Source organism: Crocuta crocuta, unplaced genomic scaffold, assembly GCF_008692635.1.
Source record: "Crocuta crocuta isolate KB4526 unplaced genomic scaffold, BGI_CrCroc_1.0 scaffold162, whole genome shotgun sequence".
Lineage (NCBI taxonomy): Eukaryota > Metazoa > Chordata > Mammalia > Carnivora > Hyaenidae > Crocuta > Crocuta crocuta.
Genome location: NW_027529433.1, coordinates 9,007,208 through 9,024,599, shown reverse-complemented (window position 1 = coordinate 9,024,599; position 17,392 = coordinate 9,007,208).

The window sequence follows — 17,392 nt, the reverse complement described above, 5'->3', positions numbered from 1 at the left end:
CAGCCTCGCCCGCCCGCCGAGGCGCAGCCCACCCGCGCGAGCTAGGTGCCCACCGTGGTGGTGGCAGCGCCGGCGGCCGGCAGCCAGGGCCAGGGCCGAGGAGAGGTCGCTCTGCTTTTCCCCAGATGGCCGCAGGGGGGCAGGAGAGCGGGACTAGGGACGGAGGCCAGCCGAGGAACCGGCCGCGGGCAGAGGGCGCGGGGGTGGGGGAGCGCAGGGCGCGGNNNNCTCCGCCGCTGTCGGTGCCTGCGGGAGGGACGCTCGAGAGCCGGGGGCTGAGCCGGCCGAGGGGTCCCGCCGTCCCTAAGAGCCAGGGACAATCACTGCAGCCTCCGGGAGGAAAGCCGCGCTGGAAAGAAAGGACGCGAGCTGCTCCCTGCGTCCCCTCTTTCCTCATGCTAATCCTGAGCTCTGTGGTTCAGATCGTTTCAATCCATGAGCCACCCTTTTACGTCTAACTGGCTGGACACCATGCTTTTTTCTGTTTTGTCCAACCGAGGCCACTCCAACTCCTTTATCCCCTAGTCCAGACATCCGCGTAATTCCATCATTCCACCCCAAGCCTTACAGTAAAGGGGCTCTCTTTCCTCATCACATCGGTTCCATTTCTCTTCTTTCTGCTTCCAGATTTAAATCCCGACCCATCTGAACCAAAACTCCCCAAAAGTTCAAGACTAGAGAGCCCAACATAAACAGAACTGGCCCAGGAAAAAGGCGGGAGTGAGGTCTGGGAATGAGGCTATCAGAAACTAAACTGCATTTTTGTGGGCCTGATAGGCATTAAGTTGCTTCCTAAACTATTTCGTCTGCTAAAACACTTTATTCTAAAATGACCTGCGCTGATGTGGTTCACCGAGGATACTTATTTGGAAATTTCGAATAACCCTCAGGGACCATGGGCAACTTTTATGTTCATTCAAACTACACTCGGGTTCAAAAGGATTGTGAGGCATTGCTGCTGTGATGTTAATAAAGCATTGTGTTAGGAAAAAATAGAAAGCACCATGAGGAGGAAACCAATCAAATGTAGGCCGGGGGATTTACAACGTTGTCCTAATAGCAAATTGTGTTCAAGGGAGGAGAGAGCGCTTGGATGAGTCCATTGCCTGGTCCTTCCTACTGTGAGCCAGGAAGCCAGGCTCCTGGTTCCAGCTCGCTCTTGTTCACCTCAGGTGAACACACAGCTGGTCACACTGTGCAGAGAGCGTGCTCGGAGTGCCTGCGGCAGCATTGCCAAAGAAGGCGGCCCGACGCCTTCTGGAAACTGTAGCCCAGTGCTCCCAAGGCGTGGGTCTGTGGGTTGCTCCTTGATGCTAGTCTTCCAGCACCTTCCATTTCCTCAGCGTCTGCTTTTCTAGCTTGGCTGTGGCCCAGGCTCCTGATTTTTCACTTTCCTTTCTGCTGTCTTCTTGTCTGGCAGTTTGGCTGATTCATTAACATCTCCACCAGAGGGGTGCACAGGGAGCTTGAAACCCCACTCAGCTCTTCTTAATGGTCCTTCTAGTACTGGGCTTGGTGGGAAAAGAGCCACGCTGTTGGCTAAAATGAGATTTTGGGATTATCTGTGGATTTAATCTGGTCTTCTCACATCTGCCATTTCCACAAATAATTAGAGATTACTAGATACATTCAGAAGTTGCATTAGCCTTAAAGAATTTAGAGAAAATCTAAATAGGCTTAAATACCATCTCGGAGTCCAGAATGTTAAGCTCTATGCTCCAGACAATTAACATTTTTAAGGCCTTCCCCCGCTCCTGCCCCCTGGACCCCGTGGTTAAAATCACTACTGGGTCACAATTCAGCAAAAAAAAAAATTTAAACACAATATATTTTTGCAGGAAGGGTGAGCAGAGTGGGAAAGCAGTAAACACACTACTGTTGTATTCAGAGAGAATAGGCCAGACAGCATCGGCGATTTGAAATTTCTCTAACATGCGAGCGTACATTCTGATCCGGGCAGTTCAAAAAGATTTTGATTATTAACACGTAGGAGAGGCCAGCAGGTGGAGGTCGATCTATAGAGCCATGCCCTCTCTGTGAGCATGAGTGTGCCATCCCTCTTGCTGGAGAACACCTTGGACACAGAGTGTCCGTCCAGAGCAGTGGGTGATGCTTACGGAGGAAGCAGGGCCCTTCCCAAAGCTCAGAGGGCTCCTTCCAGAGACTGTGAGTGTAGGCAATAGCATTCTTTTGATTTTTCTTTTCCCAGAGGGAGTCCTACTGACATGAAAATGACATCCTATTATTGCAGGATGGTCAAGAATATGGTAATCATAGTATCTCATGCTTCTGCAGTGTTTGACAGTTTTCAGGGCAATTTTGTATTTGTTCTCTTATTTGATCTTTATAATATCTGTGAGGTTACGATGGATATTATCATCTCCGTTTCTTTCTGACGAGGAACTTAGCCATGGCCAGAAAGCTCGTGAGAGCATGTTGCATGGAAACCAGTTTGACAATAAATTATATTTTTTAAAAAAAGGGATAAAATAAGAGCAGAGTGGAATTAGAATGCAGCCTCTGACACACCCTCCCACATACCATTAAAATTCTATAAGAGAACATCAGAGTTTCTTATGTGACTGCATTATCGTGCCTGCTATATGTTCATTACATACACTGCACCCAAGCATGCTAATTTTATATGGATTTAATTATGCAAATTATACTCATGAAAAAATGGTGTATTTTTTTCAACAGTCTGTGTCCCTTGGAATACTATTATTGCAATAACTCCGCCCTTTAGTTGTATTTCTCCTCTTTAATAATCAGCAAGGTGTTAATCTAGCCACGTTGGACAATTTCCCAAAGGCACTTAAATGGACTTCTACAATATCACCCAGTACTCACTTTTTCCCCTGGCTCTTCTTTTCCATTACTGAGTGCATACTGAGTGCATACTGAGATATTCCCAATGGAATGGGTCAAGATCACAGGTTACCAAAAACAAACGACTCTGGCACACATCAAATGTTTTTATGTATGTATAATAACTATAAATTTTATATCCATAGATATTTTTAGAAAGATTGATAAAAAAAAATTCTCTGACATACCCACATGGTGGTAGTCCAATTCATGCTCAAAAAAACCTCTTCAGCTTTTTCCATCAACACCATTCATATTTTAGAAGACTGACTTTGCAGGGGCCTCCCCAAAGAATTTCCTTAAATCTCTGCCAACCTGCTGGGAGAAGGAGTGGAGATATTACATAAATATCTGCACTGAGTTCTTGGATAGAGTTGCACAATGGCCATATATGGTGAAAGGTAGATTTTCCCTTGTGACTATATTCTTGGAATATGTTAAATGCATATGTCTCCATTTCTGCTCCCAAGAAGCTGGTGTACAGATGTTTAGTATTGGGTGGTAGAAATGCCGCTGTCTACAGTTTACATGATGTCTAATAGGTCCCTAGAATGTGCTTAAAAGGCAGTGTTCAGAATTAGGCCTGCTAACCTTCTTTGACGTAATTGTCTTTCTTTAGAGTCCCATCTTGAAGGCAAGGATGAAGATTTGGAAAGGGAATTCATTTTCTCAAGACCAGACTTACTATTTTCCTTCTGTACTTTATAGTAATCCTTTAAACTCAAAAACCTTCAGCTAATTATGGATTTCTACCTGACGAATGTTGCCATTTGAGCGGCTGGCTGTATGTTGCTGTTTCTGGTTTCTGACCCCCTGTCAGGCCAATTCTGCCTGATTTCACTCATGTGCTGCTGCTTTTTATAATCTGAATATTATTTCCACTCAAATGTTTCCAGCTTTGCAAAAAAACATAAGAATTTCAAAGGAGGGGGAACCTCGCAAAACTACTATTTGGATAATTATCACTTTCAGTTATTCTGATATTTTTTTCTGCAAAAAGGATACTATGAGAAGAAAAACGTTTGAAAAAAGTTAATGGTTTTAGTTCGAAAGCTGCATTTTCTAACTCACATTTTAAAAACAGAGTTGAGGCCATCTCTTTGGCAATTAAAATATGATTTCCTCTCTATTTTCTAGGCTCAATAAACTCAACTGTTACATTATAAGCACAACGCTGAGTGTAGAGCATTAGACAAATGGGCTAAAAGGCTTTGAGGGAGNTCAGCACAGAGCCCGACGCGGGGCTCGAACCCACGAACCGCGAGATCATGACCTAAGTGAAAGTCGGATGCTCAACCGACTAAGCCACCCAGGCGCCTCTTTGAGGGAGTTTTTAAAGATCCAGTTTCCTAATAAGTAAAATGGACCCTGGAAAGACTTCATGGTGCTTAATATGTTTTTTCCCTATCTTCTAAATGCAATAATCTCTAACTGCCACTTGATCATCAGAGATTTATATTCACTATAATTTATGTCAACTTATATCTGGGATTCTTTTTTTTTTTTTCTACAACATTTGGCAGCAAACCGCTGGTGGAAACTAGAATGTTTCACATTAGCAGCCCTCTTAAATTATTTCTATGAAATAATTTACTGTGGATAACAAATTCTTATATGGCATTTAAAGTTAATGATTAGGCAGAGAGATATATCAAAAATATGATTAGTCACATATGTACCTGACTTGCATGGTTTTAACTCTATGTGTGTTTTATAAGAATTGCTTTTCAAAAAGATATTTCTGGGCTTATATATTTTTCCAATCAGAGCCAACGTATTTTTAAAGGAAGAAATAGACATACATGCTCTTATAAACTATCTCCTCTAATTAAATGTCTTTAAAATTATTTTCTATTTCTTGATGGCCGTTTACAACATAGGTATTGCCACGCGGTCCGAAATCATAAAAACTCACAATGGTGAAGATCTCTTGCAGCATAACTTGAAGTCAAGATGTAAAAATCCTAAGAAACTATGAGAGCTTTAATGAAAATTGTAATGGCTCTTTTTCACTGCAAGGCATTAGTAAAGAAATGATGTAGCCCCAACAGAACAAGAAATGAAATGAAACCCAGGGCTCCTCATGAAAATCTCAGAATGAGCTCCTTCCTGGCTTGTTTTCATTCTTTCTACGTAGTTACGGCTAAAGCTTTTAGATATTTCTGTGTTTAATTTCACTTATCACTCAGGCAAGTAAGAAAGACTGAGAAGGGTGGCCATGAACATCGGGTTACAATTTTATTTGCCTGGAAGCAGCTTCTCCTAGAACATCTCTTCTGTATCTCAGACAGAGATTTCTTTTTCTCCTCCCTTCCTCTCTTTTCCCATTTCACACTGTTTTTCTGAACTCAACTGTTGAGGATTCATTTCATGAAAGGCTAGGTTTTCTCGGAGGGTGCTATAATGTCTTAAAGTGGTTTTAGAGACTAACAGCAACAAGAAACTGTTTTCTTTTGTGCTGTAAAATAAAGTCATTGTTAATAGCCGACAACCTGCAATAAACTATTAAACAAAGGAATTTATGATGGTTGGTTATTATTCTCCTGAAATAACATTGTTACAAGTCTGACCTTGTCAGTCATCTGCAGGAATCACGTGCCGGATCTCAAACAAAGGGAGGGTCTGGATCCACACAGAGGCTCATGGCAAATTACCCAGGGATGGCCTGGCCTGAGAGTCCCTTATGCCCTTGGACACCGTTGCCAAGCAAGAGAATAATAGCCACATGTGTATTTCATCCCGATTGTACTAAAAGGCACCTGTTTGTGAGGCTGAGTTTGAACTGGGAATGAGAAGAATATCTGCATGGCTGGGAACAGCAAATTACATGAGAGGGCCTTGGGGACATGGGGGTGGCAGCAGGCAGGGCCTTAGAAAGCTGGAACTATCCTGCACCCCTTGAAAACTGCATGTCAACTTTTTTCCTTCTTTTTTTTTTTTTTTTAAATGTTTTATTTAGTTCTAGGGGAGAGAGAGACAGCGTGAGCAGGGGAGGGTCAGAGAGAGAGGGAGTCACAGACTGAAACAGGCTCCAGGCTCTGAGCTGGCAGTCAGCACAGAGCCCGATGCGGGGCTCGAACCCACGAACCGCGAGATCATGACCTAAGCGAAAGTCGGACGCTTAACCGACTAAGCCACCCAGGCGCCCCTCTTTTCCTTCTTTTTAACATTAATATAAGTCCTAAGAAGAACTTCCTCTTCCTTTCCTCGCTCTGTAAGCGCTTTCCTGTGCGGAAGCTGGGTCTGTGAGTCCTCTCCAGCATCAGCAAGGAAGGGAGGAAGAGAGAGCATCCTGTCCCGCAGCTGAGCATGGCATGGGTGGGGGGAGGGGACAAGGGAGCAAGGAACAGGATTATGCACCAGGGGCTGGATTAATCTAAAGCTCAGCAACCAGAACAGGTCTGCTGATGGTGCAGGACCACCAAAGGTAAAGGGTCTGCCCTGGAGGAAGAGCTACAGAGAATGGAGAATAATGAGACCCTGTGTGGCTGGGCAGGGATGGGAGACAGTCTAGGAGGCAGATGAGGAGAAGGAAGGGGGGAGGAACAGGGGGACGATTAAAGAGGAGGCAAAGGCCTGAAAATGGTTTGATTGGTTTCCAAGAGCTGAAGATATAAAATCATAAAGGTTCTAACCCTTTATACCATAAACCATCATTCCCTGAAGAAAGTAATAGAGGGGCGCCTGGGTGGCTCNAAAAAAAACTTGATTAAAAAAAGAAAGTAATAGAATTTCACTGGTAAAGTAATGGCTTTCTTTATTAAAAAAAATTCTTATACTGCGCCTGCAAATGTGGGGGGAAAAACGGCTCGTCAAGACTTGGGCAAATGTTGCTTAATACTAAATGCCAAAGCACAGAAGATTGGTTTTAAATGAGAATAAATGAGAATAAAAACAAAAACTAAGAACCATCACTTCTTAGACCTTCATTTAAATAAGCATAGTCTAACATAGTGTGACGTTCATTACTTATTTCAGAAAGTTATCAGAAGCATCTGTTCAGTGTGTTTTGAAAGCCAACTTGCTTAGTTCTGTGAAGCAATGTCTGAGTTAGTGTCTATGGAAAACAGGACAGCACACACACGATTTTAATCCCATTATTTTGAAAACTTGTTAAAGCTTTGCTGATTTTCTTATATTGTGTACTTAGACAAACACTAATTGTAATATTTATAGGAAAAAGTTATGTAGATTTAGAAAACTGAAAATCAGAGCTCTGATTTGTAATTGTCTGAATATAAGTGACATTGCTTCACCATTCCTTCATAGGATTAAAACTCACTTCTAAAGGAAATTCTAAAATCCACTAAAATATTGTTACAAAAATGTGGAAATTAAAGACCTGATAGAAATAAATATAATAGGGGTGTCTGAGTGGCTCAGTCAGTTGAGTGTCTGACTTCGGCTCAGGTCATGATCTCACGGTTCATGGGTTCAAGCCCCGCGTCGGGCTCTGCGTTGACAGCTCAGAGCCTAGAGCCTGCTTTAGATTCTGGGTCTCCTTCTCTCTCTCCCCTACCCCTGCTTGTGGTCTGTCTGTCAAAAATGAATAATTATTAAAAAAAGTTTTTAAAGAATTAATAGAATACAACAATAAATGTCATCTGCCAAAGTAATGCTAATTTATATACTAGCAACTGTTTAGCTTTTTTATACAAAATTTCAGAGCAGCCACTATCATGAATATTTTTGGAATGATGACCTGTGTAGCAGTCCCTGCCCTTCACTTAACCACCCAATAAACCGAAAGCGGGAATATTTTCAGCAATATTCATTAAGGGTTGCGTTTTTTAAAAAGCTTATTTATCTTGAGAGAGAGAGAGCACAAGCAGCGGAGGGGCAGAGAGAAGGAGAGACAAAATTTCAAACAGGCTCCACGCCACCAGAACAGACCTGGTGTGGGGCTCGAACTCACAAACTATGAGATCATGACCTGACCCAAGATCAGGAGTTGGTCACTTAACTGATCCACGTGCCCCCATCAAAGGTCACTTTTAAGTGATGTAAATGATCAGTGATAGCCTTTTAAAAGACTATCTACTTTTGGTCAAAATGATGCTATGGAAAATCACCCCCCTTTGAAGTGCTGTGTATTAATTACATCTGTAATCATGCTGTCAAAATAAAATGCATTGAAGACCCAGGAAGAGAATTTCTTAATTAAATGTAGAAGCAAAGCACAGAAGAGGATGTTCATTCTGTAACATGCTCTTCTTCCATAATTATCTATAAATAACCAGAACAAAAAGAGACTCAATTAAATGAGTGGCCTTCTGGTCAAAAGATGGAAACTGATATGTTTCGCCATTGAAAACTTAGGAGAACTTGTCACTGTACGGGAAAAATAAAATTCAATAGAAAATATGGTTTTCTAAAATGTTTTTCTAATTATCACCTTGGCTCTCCGTGGTTCTGCAAATACAAATAAATAGAAAGCTAAGTTCATTTCTTCCCAACTCACAGTTCAGCCACAAAACGCCTAAGTGGAAACACAGTTTTTCTGGTGTTCTGTACGTCAGGAGTGGCGAAGAACAGAGGTGCGAGAATTCCAGGAAAGGCTGTGGAGGGGTGCAGAGGCCTGTAGGAGCAACCAGGGGGTGTTGGAGAGCGCTCCTTGGTCTCCACCTGTCCACTCCTCACCTTGATCCACTGGCCACACTCTTTCCTATTTTGGAAAAGTGGAGCTGTTCATATTGGTTCAATACTACAAAAAACACTGAACTTCCCATCACCAGTGTCATCATCGCTCCTGGTAGCAAGAGAATACTGAGACGAGCAGTTGGTGAATCGTAAAACGTTAGAGCTGGAAGAGACATTAAAGCGGTCTCTCGGGGTACAGTTTTCTAGCTAGGTAGGCACTGAATCAGGAATCTGGACTCTCAATCCATAGTCGTTTAATATGGAAATATCACAAATTGGTGTAGCCAAGGGATTATAGATTTGAAGATAGTTTGTAAGATTTTTTTTAATGTTTTATTTATTTCTGCGAGTGAGAGTGAGAGAGAGAGCATGAGCAGGGGAGGGTCAGAGAGAGAGGGAGACACAGAAGCTGAAACAGGCTCCAGGCTCTGAGCTACCTGTCAGCACAGAGCCGGACGCGGGGCTTGAACCCATGAACCATGAGATCATGACCTGGGCTGAAGTCGGACGCTTAACCGACTGAGCCACCCAGGTGCCCCGATAGTTTGTAAGATTTATGCCTAAATTGGGGCACCTGGGTGGCTCAGTCGGTTAAGTGTCTCACTCTTGATTTTGGCTCAGGTCATGATCTCAGGGTCATGAGACCAAGCTCCACACTCAGTGAGGAGCCTGCTTAAGTTTCTCTCTCTCTCTCTCTCTCTCTCTCTCATTCTCTCTCTCCCTTTGCCCTGTCCCACCCCCTCCTGCCAACTCTGTCTCTTTCTGTCTCTCTCAAAAAATAAAAGATGTACACCTAAATATTTCATGGTTTCCTATATCATAAATTAGAGTCGAGCTCCCTGGAGTCCCAAATTAAATCTGGAGCGCCAGTGTCCCAGGTGAGCCCCAGAGACCAGTGTTGGCCAAGAAAAATACAATGTGAGCCACACGTGCCATTTACAATTCTCTAGTAGCCATGTCGTAAAAATTAAAAGGTGAAACTAATTTTCATAATTGTGTTTTGGTTATTTATTGCTGTGTAACAAATTACCCCAAAACTTAGCTTGAACACACACATTTATTATTTTATAGTTGCTCTGCACCAGTGGTTTAGCTGGAAAGTTCTGGCTCAGGGTCCCTCCTCCATTTGTAGTCTAGCTATCGGCTGGGCTACAGTGACTGGGGCAGGCAGGTCTGCCTCCAAAAAGTGTCACTCACATGGCTGGCTGTTGGCTGATGTGCCTCAGTTCTCCTCCGCATCACTTCTCATCTTCCAGCGGCTCTTGCCTCCACGTGGCACCTTCAGCATGAGAGTCTGTTCTTCAATGGTGAGAGTGCTCTGAGACAGAGGTAGAGAGGGCACAGGCTACTGTGGGGAGGAAAGAGCACCCAAGATAAAAGCTGCATTTTGTAGGTGGGTGATCTAATCTTGGAAGTTACATTCTATCACTGCTGCCATTTTTCATTTGTTAGAATAGAACCATTAAGTGCAGCCTACGTTCTAGGGGAGGGAATTACACATATAGGTTGTGGGGGGGAGGTCATCTTAAAGGTAGACTACTGTAAGTCTATTTTAATCACCCCAAGTATCATTTATGGTGTTATTATATAATCAACATAAAAATTATTAATGAGATATCTTCCATTCTTTTCTTCGTATGAAGTCTTCAGAATCCGGTATGGATTCTATACTTACAGTTCCTACCAGTTGGACTAGACAGACACCTTCCAAACACCAGTCGACACGTACGGCTAGTGGCTACTGTAGCACGGCACATAGCTAGATGCTCTACAGCCACCTAAAGTCCCAAAGACCCTAGCTAAGGGGATCTTCTTCACTTAAAATGTAAGTGATTGATCAGATTTGTATCAAGTGCTTACCATGCTCCAGGTGTGGTGATAAACGTGGGGAACCCCAAATCAATAAACTACTATGCCTGCCCTAAAGGAACTCAGCCAGGCAAATAAGAAGTTAAATTCTAGGGACGCCGGGGTGGCTCAGTCGGTTGACCGTCCAACTTGGCTCAGGTCATGACCTCACGGTTTGTGGGTTTGAGCCCCGCGTCGGGCTCTGTGCTGACAGCTAGCTCAGAGCCTGGAGCCTGTTTCAGATTTTGTGTCTCCCTCTCTCTCTGACCCCCCTGCTCCCTGCTTATGCTGTCTCTCTCTCAGAGATAAATAAAACATTAAAAAAAAAAGAAGTTAAATTCTAAAACTAGATCAACCATTCTGGGCCTCCCTCAGAGAGCTCTAACCTGTGATAGGTTCTAGAAGGAAGCAGAACACAGTCTCTCTTCCCTGAGAAGGTGGTGACCCACAGTCTTTTTGGGAAAGCCAGAACCTCCAACAATGACCACAGACATCACATAGCCTCGGGCCCAACCTGAGGCTATATCTCCAGATCTAAGATCGAGCCCATACGTTGGCTTGAAACCTGATTTGCTTTGGACGTGGAGCAAATTAAATATTTGTTTAACTCAGTACATTGTACTTTCCACTGTACTCTCCATAAGCAAGATCTGTAGAGAAGGGAGACACGGGGGGTACCTTAACTATTTCAGGCTTCTTGGGTGCCCTGGAGGTACATGTCATAGTTGCACCAAGCTTTATATATAAACGTGACTCAGTTTATATGGAACAGAAGGTCCTTAATTATCTCACCAGCTATGAATGGATTTAGCAACGGAGAGCATTATTTTCAGTCTATTCTCTGTCCTAACTCTGATAATGTACATACGTATTTGACGTTAGTCTTTTCTCACAGTTTGTGTCCTGAAGCAGATTTGTGCTGTTTGAGGCAAAACCCTGTGCAGCCAGGACCTACCGAGGAGCCCGATATCCCCAAATAGCACTTACATGCTATTTATTAATGGTNTATCATTAGCAGTAAAGGAAAGTAGTTTTCCAAGTGGTTTTTCTACCAAAGTAAACAGTAGTCCTGTATTTTCAAGTCAGAGGAAAATCCATGCCTGTCTGAACGGGAAGAAATCCATTTCATTCAGATGGTGTCTGGAAAAATGGTCTTAAATACTTTATTTCTTGTCTTCATAAAAATATTGTTCGGGGGGGAAAACCCGTGAAGACAGTTTCAAGTAAAGGACTACACACAAAACAACACATCTTTCTTACATGTAAAAATCATTTCCGAGTTTTTGTCATGTATCTATGCACTGTTTCATCAAAGTTACAGTAACTGTATCTTTAAAAATAAAATGCCTTTATTCCACAATGTGGACACAATAATTAAAAAAAAAACCCAACAACAACCTGATGACACATCCCATTTCTGTGTCTAATGTCATGATTTTTGGTTGAACTGTCATAGTCTAAGGCTCAACCATTCAGCCAACCTGGAAAAACATTCAGGTGGTCTGGAACACAGAAAAATTCCCTAAAGCTGGAATTTGAAGGGTGAGATTACAGCTTCTGTTCTGTGTAAATCTGTCCAGATTTAGCCTTTTACAGTACCTGGTACTACTCTTAAGAGCCAAGAACGACTCTTCCTAAAGACCCCTGCAAGAAGAGAGACCCCCATGCCCTGAAGTCAGGTCACATTAGAGAAATAAGGGAATTGTAAACACTGCATTGTAAATACAATTGATGCACATCTTTTTTGCACATGTAGAGTAGCTTCATTCTAAAAGCACATTTTCCTCCTGTTTTGGAGGTTCTAAATGAAAGAAAACAGCACTTTAATGGGCCTTTGGGAAGGCCAGCATGCTCAAACAGGGCGTATATGATGGGATCTATGACTCTTTGTTGAGTTTTATAATGCAAGTTTACACTCTACACTCCAGCAAATATAGATACAGATCTAGAGATATATATGTATCTAGCTGTGCACAGACTGATACAGCCCGTAAGCACATAATGTGTATATGGACAGTGGCAAAAATACCTCTACTTTTTTTTCAACTACAGCTTTTGCTGTGATTTATTCTAACATATTCCACAAAATAAACACTTCGTTGATAGTGCAGGCATTGTGAAGGATGAGGGGTNCCCCCGAATTTTGATTTGCTTCTTAGAAGTGGAAACTGAGTCCATCAGCTGAACAGCTCAGCTTGAGATCTGGTTTAAACTGGAACTCACTCCCGTTGGCCGGCGTAGGCGGCTGCCAGCAACGTCCTGGGGCTGCCAGTTCCCTAGAGCGTTTGCGTGGCCCGTTTACCCTGTGCGGCGCGAAGGGAGGCTTCCCATCCGGGGAAAGACCTTGTTTACCACCCTCTTCCCAAGCCCCAGGCTAANAAGGCTCGTAGGGCACAAGAGCAACTGCAGCGGGCCCGACCCGCGCCGGGAGACTGGGCCTGCGGGGCGCGGCCTCCCGCGCCGCCCTCACAGCCCCCTGCGCCCTAGTCCGCGCCGCGCTCCCGGCCCGCGGGGCCTGAAGCGGAGGGGAACCAGTCGAAGCCCCTGGCTCCGGGGGTGGAGGCGCTCAAGTCCGGGTCTCGCCACAAAGACCTTCGAGGAAATCTTCCTAAAAGAACGTCCCAAACTCCAGGACATTCGGGATTACGGGGAGTGTCGTCACTGCCTCCGGGGCGCGTGCACGCGGACCCCGCGCCTTGTAGAACTGGCTGGTTTCCACGCAGCAGGGACCTGTGCAGCAAAACGGATATATGCTGAAAACCGCAAAGTGAACGTATCGCAAAACTCACGAAGGTTGAGCTCCCAGGTCCTTCACTGCCCTACACCTTCTAAAGCCCAGGGAGGGGCGCTAGCAATTCCGGATTCCGAACCGTGCTGTTTAAAGTTCCACTCCCCCTCCTTCCAAGCCGCCTCGCCACCGCCCGCGGGGCGGGAACCGCCCGCCCACGGCCCCGCGCTCGCCCAAGGGTTACCGGGGTGCGCCCTGAAGGTGTAGCCAGCGGGTAACTCCAAGACACCAAGCTGACTCACTGGGGCAGAAATTCAGACTTATGACGTCATTTTCACACCTCCTTTCTCGATGTCTCGCGTCTGTTGAGCCCACCAAGGGAATAGGCCCACACAGCAGCTTAAGCCAAAGTGATAACCATTCCGAGCAAGTGTACATTCTCCTAAGCATCATTTTTATTTTCCTCGTCTAATAATCTCATCTTTCGGTCAAGAGCTTGAAATTGAATATTAAATATCATAGCTTTTATATGTTATTGAAACCAGTGTGGCGTGATGAAATATAGGCAGTATTAAATCTCAAAAACAAAACAATACAGCCAACCAAAGCCTTCTCTTAGGGCTGCCTCATTAAGCAGCTGGAGAGAGAAGAGGGAGGATTTAGGAATCGCCAGATTGGAGCAGAAAGGTTTCCCTTGCTTGTCATCAGAATATTACACACACCCACTTCTAGAATAAATAAATAAAGCATTGATTGCCTCTAAACCTGAGGCCTGCCTGGGAAAAAAAAAAAAGTGACGGCAGTCTGCAAATTCAGATGACTTCGCCCATTTCTATGCAAGGAAAACAACCAAGTACTTGGCGATCTAGTCTTTTAAATTTCCTGACCTACTCACCGTGAGGGGAGGTGGGATAGATTGTTCTTACACGGCAAAGAAACAAATCATTCCTCATTAGAATCTTCCCAACTATATCCTGGCCAAGAAAATTATCAGAAGCCTACAATTACAAAAATTTAGAAAACTACCTACAATTATAAACTGTATTTTTGTACTTAATCCTAAACAGGCTGAGGGTATTTTAATAAAAATTGGTATCAAGCAAGTAGCATTCGTTCTTTATTTGTGGGCAGTGTTGCTCTCATAGGATTTTTCCAAAACCATAGGGGTGGAATGAAAGAGAAAAATGTGGGCAAGTGTGCGTTTTGCTTGGATCTGAAACTTCCTGATCTTAAATCTTTGTCTCTATCACAATCATGTCTAGACTCAAAGCTGGCTGTGCTTGGCTTACTAACCTGGGTTTCTGCTGCATAGACTGAGAACCACAAGTGAGTTTAGCTGATCCCTGCCGGGCGGGTGCTATACTTAACGCGCCTGTGGAGGACCCAGATGGCCTGCAGCCAGCCAGGGGGAAGTCTGGAGATCACCCAGCCACTTCCCCCAGTCCCAGACCTAACCCGGAAAACATTGAACCTTGAGCTTTTTTTTTAAGCACACAATTTTCACAAGCCAGGTCCTCCTCTCCTCTAGGCCAGCAGGCCCCAGCCGGTGTCCTCTGCTGCGTGGGGAGGGCCTGGCAGCTGGTGGATCCGTCTGGGCCACAGCTGCAGGGTCGGCAGCTCCTCTCAGTCTCGGCTTCTTTCAGAAAACTCTTTTCTTGTCGGATGTGGTTTCCCTTTAATTAATCACTCATGCCTGCGTGTCCGCCGCGAAGCTTCCCCACTCTTCCTCCATCCCCGCATATGATCCGTTTTGTGGAAGCGAAAGCTCAGGCCAGCAAGTAGGGGGCGGCGGGGGTGTGGACTTTGCCGGCCACAGGGCTGCCGGCTGTCCTGAGAGACCCGGCTCGTGGGTTCGCTCTTTAAGATAGGCTTTCTGGAAGGTCCACTCCCTCCTCCGGGACTTTCTAGCCAGTTGGCCACGTAGTTCCAAGCCTCGGCCTGGGTGGTCCAGGTGTTCCGGGTGGTCTAGAAGACTCCATTTCCGTCAGGTTCTCTCCCTTCTCCACCTCCTTCCCTCCTCCTCCCCCTGGCATCCTGATGGCAGGAGCCGCCTTTTGCCCCCCAATCCCACCCCACTCCCTCAAGGATGGTCCCTCCAGGCCTGGCCTGGCCTTTCCGGGCACTGTGGTTTACTGGACTTCGCAGAGCAAACTGGCCAATCTTCCAGAAAGTTCAGCCCCTGGAGCTTGTTGGCCGAGGCCTATGCAGGATCCTCTCCGGAAAATCCTGGCCCTCACTCCTAACGTCAAGGTAGTCTCCGGGCTGTGGGTCCTGATGCAGCGGGTATACGTACATTCATCCCTTTTCCCTTGTTGCGTTTCATTCTGTTACTTCCAAGCCACAAAGGGAGGCCTCCTAAACCGGCGTCAGCTTTAGGGGCGCAGCCGGTTGTGGCAGGGACCACCCTGGGACTCGGGTGTCACCAAATGTGGCTCCTGGCGCCCCACCCTGGCGAGCTGGGATCAGATATTCCCGCTTGTGAGCGATGGTGGCTCTCAGGAGACCACGTGGGGCTNCGTTCCCAGCAGCCGGGAGCGCTTCCTCGCTCGGTCACGGATCCAGGCCGCTGGTCCAGCTGTCAAAACAGGGGGTGTCTCTTTCATTCTGGCTCACAAAGTCCCAAAGGGGAACAGGGGGCCTTAATGCTTGTGTTTGGACACAAGCAATTATCCCTAATTATTCTCTTTCTTTTGAGCCTGCCCGTCCCGCCGGCGAGCTCGCCGCGGAACGGGCCCCGTAATCCTCCCCGGTCGGCGGATCGCAGTGGGTTCTGTGCGGCCCGAAGCTCGGGCGCTTTCATGTCACTGCGGGTTTAGAGCTGATTCAAACTCATTGCGATGGGGGAATTAACCCCGGGGCCCGGGCTTTCAGGGGCCTCTGATAAGAGATTATACGTGTTGATGGCAAGCTTTTCTTGGCAAAATGTTTTCAAAGGACTTGGAGTTGTTAAATCAAAGCGCCATTGAATTGCTCGGGACCGCTCCCGCCCCTCCCCCTGCCCTTCCCCCTCTCCGGCTCTTTCCCCTTCATCCTCCGCCCTCCCGCGCCGCCCGGGACTGCCCACGGGGAGCGGCCCCGCTCTCCCCGAGTTTGCAGGACACTTTTCCTGACTAAGATTTTCCCTCCGTGCCTCGCCCTGTGAGGATTGTTTTCGTAGGTGCTCCTGCTGCCGGGCACGTTGGTGCCCCCTCCCCCCTCCACTTGCTCTGGTAAAGAAAACACATCCCAGATGAAAGACGTTTTTTCCCTCCCCTCCTAAACGTACATGTGTTTTGTAGAAAACGGAGGTGACAGGGTGGGATAACGAGGAGTAAAGGAAGGGTGGTTTTCTAGCCTCCCCCCACCCCAAAGGTCAGCGCAGTCAGAGGGGTAGCCGTAGGGTTAAACAGTGTTGTGGGCAGAGTTCAGATGTCCCGTGAATCTCACGGTCCTGCCCTGGGGGCGATCTGGGGCTGCCCAAAGGAAGAAAGCGAGTGCTGGAAGGGCCGTGTGGCTGTAAATTCTGCACGGTGGAAAGTCTCTTTATTCAGGGCTCAATTATAAATTACAAAGGCGTATTGGGTATTCTGAGGGGCCCTGCTAGAATGCAGTGGGGAATGCAAAACTTAGATAGGGACTGTATGCATCCTATGGGAGGTAGACCTTTCCTCTTGGGGCAAAAAACAAACAAACAAAAAAACAAAGCTATTAAAAAAACAAAACAACACAAATGCCAGATATGTAAAGTTGTGGCCCCTGTCATCTCCTTCCCACCTCCAATATATTCCACATACCACACTATACTGGTCAGTTTCCACAGCTGTACTTCTTGGCCATGCTGACCTTCATACCCTCCTCTCCACATCCCCTGGACTGGAACCCTGCCTTCCACCCATTTGGTTGTTCTGACACCCTGCCTGGTTCCTGCCAGAAACCCTGGGAACAGGATCCTGTTCTTTGTACCCTATCCAGGAGCTGGGGCCCTGGAATGAACTGGTTACCGGGAGAACTGACTGCCTGACTCAATATCCAGGCTCCACAATGGATTGGACCCCATGGCATACTAGCTGCTGCCTAAAGGTCGCAAGACTTCTGCATTGCACCCAGCCTCAGGCTAATAGTTCCCCACCCTTGCCTCTCCTTCCTGTTTACTTTTCCTTCCCACTCTTGCTTTGCTAAGACCCACTGTGCCCGTGCAGAAGCCTGCACACAAGTCTGCCCAAGTTATAACAAAGTTGGTGCCAAGTTGGCACCCATTTGGTCTGCTGGCTTTGTGAAGGATAAAATGACCCTTGATTTGTTTTTCTGCTTCTTTCATAGTTAATGAGC